The sequence below is a fragment of the Lissotriton vulgaris genome, chromosome 1_1 (assembly GCF_964263255.1).
Source record: "Lissotriton vulgaris chromosome 1_1, aLisVul1.2, whole genome shotgun sequence".
In the NCBI taxonomy this organism is placed as follows: Eukaryota; Metazoa; Chordata; class Amphibia; order Caudata; family Salamandridae; genus Lissotriton; species Lissotriton vulgaris.
The window spans coordinates 1,805,669,094-1,805,680,677 of NC_141685.1; positions in this window are offsets into that span (position 1 = coordinate 1,805,669,094).

An 11,584-nucleotide genomic window follows, 5' to 3' on the forward strand; every position below is an offset into this window, starting at 1 on the left:
ATGCGGCTCACAAGAGCTTCAAAGATTGTGCAACTAAAAGTGATCCCGGAGGGGGCGGACTCCTGTAGTCACACACTGCAGGAGAAAAATTTTGAAAAGGATGAGCCCTCAAGTCAATGTTGGAGGAATGTGGAGAAATTAGCTGAAAAGAGCTCAGAGGAGGCACTTACTTCATCAAGGATGTCCACCCGTCTTCGATACCTACTGCGGTCCTGCTTGGGATCCTGATGATAATGAAGTGTGGCAGCATCCCGGTTTAAGAGCTCCATCACTGAAGGTAAGGGGGCGCATTTGATATCAGTGTCATTCTGAAGAAATGAATGCACCCTGCCCGGGTGCAATGTACTAATATCAATATGGTCAGGGACTACCGACCATTCCCCTCCTCCTGCCTTGTGCTCCCCCACAACTATTAGAAATTGGACATGAGAGAGGATTTTCTTTGGAAGGCGGGGGTCTTACAACCCCCCGGCCGTATTTATTAACACATAAAAATAAATTAAAAATGTGAAATAAACAATATTTACACAATCAGTTATGCAGAAAACGTAATTGACATTAGATTACAATTCATGTAGACAGGTATGAGAGGGCTAACCATAACATATTTCTAATACAAAAGATTTCCTATCCAAAATTAATATTTTTAATCATAATCACACATTATTATTTTTCTGCATATCCTACTGTTGGGCCTATGGCAAGGTCGCTAACCGCTGTCAGATCCTTATCAGTCAGCCACGCCCTCACGTATGAGTGTACATGCACAGAGGGCCCGTTTACTGAGAGGGTTCTTCCCCCCCCCGGTTACCCCCGTACGCTCCATAAACTCCATTAATGATGTCATAGTGAACGTGCGGGGTGGCCAACCAGCCTAAAGAAAGCGTGACTCCCCCATCCCCGGCACCCATCCAACCAACCAAATGTAGTGCCCCTGGAGTTCTAGGAGAGACCACTTGTCCCTCCCCCTGGGCGACCCCATTCAAGAATGGCGCCACCCCCTAAGGACCTTAAATTGACTGCTCACCAATCATGACCTTACCGCCACAGGCCAGCATAGTTGCCCGACTATCTGGCCCCCCTATCCTTCTACTCTGCAAGTTCATGCCCAGACCTAAAACCCCCTAGCCATGCCAAGATGTTCTCCAAAAATAGGTTGTTGCCCGCACTAGTCAGGTGAACCCCATCTTGTAAGAAGCACTGTTCCCCCTGACACATCCATGTGTTTTTTTTGCAATTGAGGTGACCGAAATAATTTCTCTATTTTATTGATGATCCTCTTTACCGAGTGATTCAACGCCTTGACAGAATCCCCCACCCTCCATCTGAGTCTAGGAATCATCTTGGACCAAACTATGGTGCAGCCCTGGCATGTTTTAGCTAACCAGCCTACCTCCGAGATTATCTCTTCCATCAGGACCCTTCTGCCCAATTTTACCAGGTTGTTTCCGCCCAAATGTAAGATAACAGCTGTGGGCGGCGGATTGTGTCTGTTGAGCACCTCTGTAACAAACCCCCTAACCTGCCTGAGGCAGAGACCCCCCCTACCATTAAAGGCATTAAAGGAGACCCTGAAACCTCCCTGTTCAGCCCTCTGTCTGTAATTATTCGTAAGAAAAACAGATTTAATACGTTTCACATAAGAATGACCAATAACCCATACAACTTGTGTCTCCTTGTCCTGTGCATGGGTCCGCCGTGATGAAGATACTTGCTGGTGATGTGCTGACGGCAGTTTCCGCCCTGCGTGACAGGTTTGAGAAACTGAAATACAAGCAAACAAACAAGACAGGCATCAGTCTAATTGTTCTGCCACCCTCACAACATGTGCAGCTGAACAATACGCTTGTAACAGTTGGAAGGCCATCTCTCAATTCTTTTCACACTGCTATTGTGAAACCCTCTAGCAGTTGCTTCAGTGACAGCCCCTATTTGGAACAAATGTGTCCCAAAATCTTTCGGACTTAAACCAGCATTGTCAATTATCATAGCCAACAACCTTTTGAATTGGAACCTGGTAAGTGGGGTACTATCTGCATGCAATAATAATGCCCCCCCTACTGCACCTACTCTCTGGTTGAGGAAGGTCTCCACATGCATCACCGGGCAGCATGGATTAGTTTGTGCCTGATGGAGTACCAGCCCCTCACCACAGGCTTACTGATCAGTTTTTGATTTCCTAATGGTAATTAACAGCGCATCACCTAATATCCTTGTGTGTTCAAGCTGGAGTCCACCTAGCAGGTCCTGCCTATTGCTAGCCACTGGTTCCCTACCCTGAATGCCCCATAAAAGGAAAATTGATACTTGTATAGCGCACTACTCACTCGCAAGGGTCTCAAGGCGCTTGTACGAATACCACTGTGGAACCCATCCTGGCTTCCCTGTGAGGCATCCACTCCTGGGCACCCCCAAGGTGGAGGCCAGGCATCCTTAGCATTGTGGGGGGCGTTGTGGAGATTAAGTAAGCTATTGGCCAGAGTTGCAGAGTGGGACTCCATGATTGGAATAGGCACAGAGGCGAGAATTATCAGGTCCGTAGAATTTTTGAGCCCAAGACCTGCCGAGACAGGGAATTGAACCCTGGTCCCGGGCTAGACCTCTGCATCAGGGTCTGCCGCTCTAACCATTGAGCCACACTTCTCCACTCCAAAAGGTTAGTTTAAAGGCGGCTCTGAACAATAGTACCTCCCCCGATGAACTGCAGATGCCCCACAGGGCATTTAATAGTGATGCCAGCTGCTCTAAACCTATCAGTTGTCTTGTGTCCGTGACTGTTGCTTGGAGGCTCCAATGAAACTCACAACGAAACTATTTGTGGGATCTTTGGTACCCCTAATCTGTGCAAAGAAAGAAACAGCTGCCACGTGCCGGCTGGCTGTCGCCGGAGAGCGCCCTTCCTTGTTACATCTAGGTACTGGGTGAAGTTCCCTGCCTGATCCCATCTCTCCGCCCAACCTTGTCCCAAAAAAGTGCAGTAAGACAAAAACGCCCCTTCGTGAGCCGTTCTGGTCCTGGGCGCTAGGCTAGCTGCCACGAGGTTCTGTAGCTGGGGGCACCAATCTGCCAGAGTGTTGCTGGGATGTGTGTAGGCGTCGCCTCTGAGGATGGTAAATGTTCCCTGAATACCTGCATCTTAAAGCGAGAGAGTGCGTCAGCTGCATTATTTAACACCCCTGGAACATGTTTGGCCCTAAACTGTATGTTAAGTTTCATTGCATACCAGCACTATCTCCTTCAGTAGGCGAAGTATCATTTTACACAGTGCCGCCTCCTGGTTGATACATTCAACTACTGTCATGTTATCAGACCAGAAAATTACAGATTGATTACACAACTGATGAGGCCAAACTGTCAGTGCCACCCAGATTGGAAATAGTTCCAGGAAACCTATATTAGTTGTCAGACCACTCTCCTCCCACCATGCCGGCCACTGTTGTGCCACTCACTTGTTTCCAAGTATGGCGCCAAATCCCACACTGCCCACAGCGTCAGTCCATAAACCTAACTCTGCAGACGTAGTGGGGGGGACCAAGCCACACTACCCTGCCATTGAAGCCCTCCAGAAATGCGATCCAAATCTGAATGTCCTGGCCGACCTCAGCCGGCAGTCTCGTGTGATGGTGCTTCTCCCGCAGACTTGTCATGGTCTGCGAAATTGAGCGGGATAATGGTTGTGCCATGGGTATCACTCTCAGTGCAAAGTTCAACTGGCCCACAGTCTGCTGTAGCTGATCTAGTGTTACATTGTCTTTGGCAAAACATTGCTGGAGTGCTGCTCTAAATTTCATGATTTTGTCTTTAGGTAACCTAAAACAACCCTCTACCGAGTCCAATTCAATGCCTAAGAATGCCGGACCCCAAAAGGCCACATGAGCAGGCCAAATTCCTGCAATGCCCACGCACACTCCTGCGAGCCCGCCGACCCGAGAAAGAAAAGGTCAACCAGATAATGCATGACGTGTTGGTGTCCAGTCTTCTGTCTAAAAACCCACTTTAAAAAATAACTGCATTTCTCAAAGTAGGTGCAGAAAACAGAACAACCCATGGGCATACACTTATCCATATAGAATTTGCCTTGAAATGAGAAACCTAGCAGATGCTGATCTAAAGGATGAACTGGCAGTAGCCGGAAAGCGGATTCAATATCTGACTTTACCAACAAGGCCCCAGGTCCCAAAGTTCTCAGCCTATCCACCGCCTGGTCAAAGGAAGCATACTTATTGCTACAAATGTCTTCATTGATGGCGTCATTTAGCGATGCGCCCCTAGGCGCTGACAGATTATAAATCAGCCTGAACTCGCCCTCATCCTTCTTTGGCACCACGCCGAGAGGTGAGCAAACAACCCTGTGTAGCCCACCCCACGCTCCTCTGGTGAGCCGTCGATTTTGTGTGAGCGCTGCGCAGTGATATTGCAGGCTTTTTGCTCCTCTAAGGATCGCTTCAAATACTCAATCCAGGCGCTCTCACGTTATAGGGAAAATTGCCCCCAAGTGCCCTGCTCGGCCCGGGACCCTGTGCGAGGAACCTCTGCTGCCTGGAAGAGCATTTGCGCCTTACCGTGTTGCACAGCTCTTTCTTCACTCAGGTCCCTGCACCTCTCCCAGGACCAGTTCTTGCTCTACTGCTGCACCAGCCGCCTCTCCGGTAACCGCCAACGCCGTCTCCCCCCGATGTCCACGTCAACGCTGGGAAACTCGCAGCACGCTCCTGCCTGCTCCTCCGGCCTGACCTGTAAAGGAGCAAAAAGAAAAGAAACTAACCAACGTGCTCTGCGTTACCCGGGTCCACGACGTAAACCTTGATCCTAGAAGACAAAAAGAAAAAAGGTAACAGCCTACAAGAGGCGGGGGGCAAAGGGCAGGCCTGGGGTGCGCAGGAACAAGAGAGCGACTTCTGCGCTCCCCGGCCTTTTAAACCCTTCACAGCAGACCAGTCCCAACTGGCCTGCCCCTTGGCTCCCCCCTTTGACCCGGAAGCGATTCTGTCGCTTCCGGGTCAACCGGGGAGCGGTGCACCAATCAGTGGTGGGGCGCGCTTGCCGCGTCATAATGGCGCATGGGGGCGTGCCCCACCATGGTTGTCGACAAGGGGAAGGGGGGCCGGATCCCTGCCATACCTGTGGGTTGGCCGATGCGGCCCACCCTTTCCTTATATATTTGGAGGGCAGAGCAACTGACAAGGGGTGTAGGTAAAACCCCGGGGATGGAAAAATGTCACAGGGTGAAATTATTGAAATACCTGTAGGAGTGATGGCCTAGGGCATCACTGGGGGTATATTCGTAGGGGATAAAAACCAAGTATATGGCTAAAAAGTCTTTCTAGTTAACTTCCCATAGCTACTGTGTGTGTATGCTCCTTTATGGGGCACATGACTTGGAATGAATATAAACGCACATAAGTCATGCTTGTGTGTATGGAGTTGCCACATTTTTTGGGAAGATAGTGAGTGCATTCCCAGGTATGCTGTCAATAAAACCATTCCTGTTGATGGACAGGCGGTAGACCCATTGCTGCTCCTTCTCAAAGAGACAGTTATGGTGATTAGGGATGTTGGTATACAGCTGTTCAATGACCACCCAACTCAGATCGTTGGGGGGGGTGTCCTGGTTCTAGGTAATGATCTGTCATCCTGGTTGTGCTCCATTTACATCTGATATTGCTCCTGTGTTCACGGATGCAGACTTTTATTTTACAAGTAGTCATGCCCACATATCAGAGACCACAGGGGCAAGTGATCAGGTAGATCACATTTCAGGAATTGCAATTTGTATGTTTGGTTATCTGCCAGGTATTTCGAGGTTCTAAGTTTAGAGATTTCACTAATTGTGTAAGGTGACATACACTGCAGTTACCACAGGGAAAATGACCAGTCACGTTGGGTAAGCCCCATGCATTGAGGACCGTAAGGGTGGGATGTTCCTGAGTTTGTGGACGGGTAGTTACCAGGCTGTCCTTGAGGCTCCGTGCTCTTTTGTAGGAAAGCATGGGTTTGTCCTAGTTGAGTTTCCCAGTTCCCAGTATCCTCCAGTGTTTATGTATGATCTTTGACACCTGATTCGAGCTTGTGTTATAGGTGGTCACATGTGATTGATATTGGAGTAGGTGCCTGTTGTGTTACCTCCAGTGGTCCTGCTCTGTTTTGGTTCCTGGCACTTTTTTTGCTGTGCGGATGACTTTTTCAGGTTACCCACATTCTTTTAGTTTTACGAGAGAGAAGTTGCTTGCTGTTTGTAGTCTGTAATGTCACTACAGTTCCTGCAAAGTCATAGGTACTGCCCAAACAGAGGATTTTCCATAGTGGCGTCGGGTGGAAGCTATTGAACCGGAGCAGTGAGTTCCTCGCTGTGGATTTGAGATGGGTCTTAGTTTTTAATTGACCCTTCTCGGCTGTGATGTCCAGATCTAGGAATGTGATGGTTTTCTTATTCACAGAGTGGGTAAATGTTAGAATCCTGTCACGCCTGATGATCCAAGTAAGGAATGTCTGTAGAGTCTCATTCTGGCCCTCCCAGACCATGGAGATATCATCAATGTATCTTTTGTAAAATTTGATGTTATATTTGAAGGGCATGTCTGGGTTAAGGATGTGTTTCTTTTCTAAATCAAACACATACAGACCGGCCACTCTCAGGGCAAAGGTGCTGCCCATTGAGGTGCCATACGTTTGCCAGAAAAGGTCACCCTCAAATTCAAAAAAGTTGTCTTTGAGGCCTATGTTGGCACATTGCAGGGTGAATGCCCTAGGGGTGTTGTTGATCCAAGTAGTCTCTTCTGGGGATATTTTTTAGCACGTCCAGTGTGTCATCTTGAGGTAGGCTGGTATATAAGCTCTCGATGTCCAGGCTAACCAAGAGTTGGGTGTCTGGATCAAAATTAAGAGAGTCCAATTGCCTGAAAGGATCTTTGGTATCCTTTAGGTAAGTAGATGTGGATGGACAAATGGTTGCAGGAAGAAATCGAAAAAACCAGATAAGGGCTCAAGTACAGAGCTGATGCCTGACACAATGGGCCGGCTGGAGGGTTCTTTTTTTGTGCATCTTCGGGAGCGTGTAGAAATACGGGATCCTAGCCTCACTAGTTGTTAGGAATTGGGCCTTGTGTTTATTGATAATGGCCTGGGTTTCTGCATCTTCCACTAATACTAGGATTTTCTGTTTTTTAAGGGCCCCCTAGGGCCGTTTTCCAATCGTCTGTAGTTCTTTTCATCGCTGAGCAGGTGGCGACATTCAGCTTGGTAGTCATCATGTTTTAGAGTACTATCCTGCCCCCATTATCAGCTGATTTAATGATGATATTAGCATTAGACCTTAAATTCAGTGCAGGTCGTATTTTTGAATTGTCTTCCTTCAGATGTTTTCTCAATATCGTTGAATACTGCTTGCTCAAAAGTGATTAGTTCCACCGGTATGGTGTTAGGAGTGGTGTTAATGTAGATTTGGTTCTCCTTGTCCTTCTGGAATGTCTCCTGTTAGGTGGTTCTCGAAAAAACCTTTAGTTTCAGTTTCCAGAAGAAGTTTGACCATGTGTACAGGACAGTAAGGGGAACCAGTATATTGGCCCTCAGAAAAGGAATGCATAAAGCGAATAGGGTCTGGGGTTAGGAAGCACAGTGTGGAGACGATCATTAGGTTGACCTTGGAAAGCTAGTTTACCAGTTACTTTTTCCCAATTTACAAGATAAATGTGCAGCATTTTAAATATTCAACTTCCACATATTGATAGATGTCTACCAACTTTCCAGCTAACCCATATAAAAAGAACAAAACATTCTATAGTGTATTTTAACTTTTTTTGTAGACAGGGGTTGCTCATAGGTCACTGTAAGACATCAAAGTGTATGGTAAGATTAAACTGCAAATAAGCAAAGCTTTTGCTAATTCATGCACGTTGCAAAGTCATCCTGTGCTCTGGGCACCCGCCCAAATGTTTTCTGACTGGAACTTGTGGTAACTGACTCTGATTGACCCTGGGTTCTGTTTAACCAGGCCCAGGACCAGTGCCAAGCTGAAAGGAACACATTAGAATACAGTTAAGACACCCAACATACACTAGGGCACCCTTGCAATTGGCATGACCTACCCCATAAGCTCCTAGTATGTATTAGGGCAGGGGATTGAAACTACCTAAAAGTCTTTAGTATCCTGGGGCATGGTAGTTTAGAGGCCAGCAGATTTTCTGCACCAGCATGTGTGCAGTGCTGAAGCCTGAGGTCAGTTTAAAAGCAGGACTGGTTTTAAACCTTAAATTGTGCCCAATCTCGACTTTGGGGGTAAGGGCCCTTAAAAATGAAAAACATAGCATGTTTTTGTTTATTAGGGACCCCCAGGGGGTCACCCCCAGGATACCTAGGGGTGGGGGGTCAGTTATCTATAAGGTACGCCCTTATAAAATGAGTTTTTATATGCCTGTGTAAAGTGAAATTTTAGATTTTCACTCCCCACAAGAGCTGCTCAAACTCGACTTTGATGCTGGAAGAAGTGGGTATGGATGATCTGCAATATTTCTGCATGTTCAGAACCCCTGAAGTCTCCCCTAGTTTCACAGGGGGTGGGGGTCCTGTATAAATTAGGGAAATACTTATAAAATATTGTTTATATGCCCTGCTGCTAGAAAAGTGGCCCACATCATTTTCCCTATTGCAAAACCCATGGCCCAAAGGTTGACATGGTAGGAAGTTATTGATGAATAAATATTGATAGGAGAGGACTAGCCAGACCATTCAAGACTTCCCAGAATGGTAGTAGTAAATTCAACAATATTATATTGTTGAATTTCTCCTAAAGTGTACATACAAGAAGTTATGAGACTTTCTTGTTTGTAAGTCGAAATTCAACCTTTCAGTGGTCTGTCCTGATTAGTCAGCATTAAGTGGATTAGCCAGGCTGCTGGGAGGGCAGTGTGTTGGTCTAAAGGAATGCCAGGCCGGGAGGTTGGGTTGTAAACTATGCCCTTCAGAGGCAGAGGAGAGGCCTGGGTTTCAGTTTCTCTTTGACACTCTTGACCCAGAGTCAGGGCTAGGCTTAAGGAAGGTATGAGCAGATGGTAGGGGGAGAGTCCATGGAAATAAGCCATCCCAGGGAGTGTGTTTAGCCAGCTCTTGCCTCCTTGCTGGAAAATCAGCCATTATGGATTTGGAAGAACGATGCACTCTGGGACAAACTAATGCCACACTCTACAGGATGTGGTCATAACTATGAGGAGTCGCCCTGCTCTCATTGGTCAGAAGTGACCTGGTGCTTGACCCAGAGAATTTTGCATAAGTATCTGAGAGGGGCAGAGTCCTTCAGATCTGGTGCTTGAAAGTTACTTAAGCAAGAAGTGCCCTGCTGAAAAGATTTTTCTGTGCAAGAAAATCTAAGGCCTGACCTCTGTAGACTGCACCAAGTGAAACTGCAGCCCTGTGGAATACCTTGCTGCAAAAGGACTCCCTGCAAGCTACAGGTTAAAAGAGCTCACCTGGACAGCCCCATAAAGAATTCAAAGCCTGGAGTACCAGTGGATTTGTAAGGGTTTTGTTCAAGTGGATTGCGGAATTGAAGTTTCACGCTTGCAAGGACCCTCTTGGAGATTCTAGAACCTTGGATTGTCTGTTGGATTCTTTGAGACCCGCAAGCAGAACTCCAGGAAGGTGTTCTAACTGGACCCTGCTTGCTGAAGAAGGTGGCCCACTGCAGTGGTGAGAAAATTCTTCAGAACAATTTATAAAGGTGTGTCGCTGACAGAGAAAACGAAATGACTAAAAGGGGCACTGTTGGTTCTAAGCACTAGAAAGTGACAAATCTTTAAAAATTCATATCTCTGGTTCCCTACAGTGGATTTTTTTAGATTTGGTGTCATTTAAAAGATAAAAATATTACCTATTTTTATAAATTGATGTTGGATTTTGTGTTGTGTATTATTATTTACTGAAATTGTGTTTTTAAATGCTTTACATACCTGTCTTTGAAGTTAAGCCTGTCTGCTCGCAGCCACGATACCAAGGGTTGAGCATAGGAATAATTTTCTAAGACCTATGCTGGGTCCTATCATGTGTTAGTGGCCTTATTGCCAGTGGCAGACCTACATTTACCCCTACCAATAACCAACTTTCCAACATTTGGTGGCAGCGGTGGGATGAGGACTTGTGTTCAAAAAGTACACCTTTCAGTGAAAAATTTAAGATTATAAAATTCCTCTAAATTGCCTTAGAACAAAACTTTTGAGTTTGATTTTTTGAATTTGGACTAAACTGTTTTTAATCTATTGTTTTGATTTTCAAAATTGTTCTAAGTCTAATGTGCCTAGTTTTTTGTGACCCAAAGCTTGGAGAACCATGGAGCTGGACCTGGCTAAACTGTCCCACCCAGTTTAAGATGGCGGATCTTAGGAAACAGTGTAGGCTTAGGGGGCTGCGTCATGCCAAGAAGATGAGGAAGGCAGGGTTGCTTGAGTCCCTAAAGGTCTGGGCCAGGGCAGCGGAGGAGAATCCAAGGGGGTGGGAAGATGTTTCCCCCAGCCTCACCCGAGAGAGGGGTGAGGATGAGACCTTTTCCATTGTGACTAGTGTTAACCAGGTGAATCAAGGTGGTGGTGGGAGTGGGCAAGGTTCCCTTACTCAGGTACCACTACTGTTCCTTGCAGAGAGACAGCTTCAGGCTCAATTAGAGTTCATAGCCTTGGAGAAGGAGAAATTCGAATTGGCTAAGAGAAAATGGGATAGGGAGGAGGAGAAAAGGAATGGTGGCAGCGAAAGTGAAGAAGATGCTGAGATATCCAGGGGTGGTAGATTTGAACCTAAACTTCCAAGGGCATAGTACCCAAGTACACTGAGGGGGATGACATTGACAGGTGGCTAGCAGATTTTGAGAGGGCCCTTAAAATGAGTAGGGCCGACTCTAGGTATTGGGGTGCACTCCTGTGGGAGTTGATTCCAGTAGCTGGGAGAGATAGGCTCCTGACCCTGAAGGGAGAGGATGCAGAATTATACCAGCAGATGAAGGCATGCTTAGTCAGGAGATTTGGTCTGACTCCAGAACAATGCAGGGTGAAGTTTAGAGGCACGCAGACATTGAGTTCAAAGTGTTGGCTAGACTTTGTGGACGTTTCAGTAAAGCCACTGGAAGGCTGGATTGTTGGTAACAAAGTTGACACATATGAGGGATTGTATAGTTTGTTTTTGAAGGAACACATTTTGACTCATTGTGCAGAGGAGAATTTACACCAGTATCTAGTGGACTCTAAGATGACAGACCCCAGAGAGCTGGGAGAATCAGCTGATGAGTGGGTGAGAACCCGGGTTTCCATTCAGCACCAAGGGGGTGACCAGAAGAAGAGAGGACAGGTCCCTCCCCAGGGGAAAGCCCAGGGAAATGAAGGTCAAAAACCCAAGAAGTCCTCCAAAGACCCACAAAAACCTGCACAAGGAGGGGGGCCCGAGCCAACCCAAATTCAAAGGGAGGGGGTTTCAGGGAAAGGTTGGTAGGTTCTTTAATCCCTCAAAGATGGGTAAGTGCTTTGACTGTAACCAGCCAGGGCATAAGAGGGGAGATGATGTCTGCACCAAGAAGCTCTCCCCTAAGGGGCCATCCGCAGGGATTGCC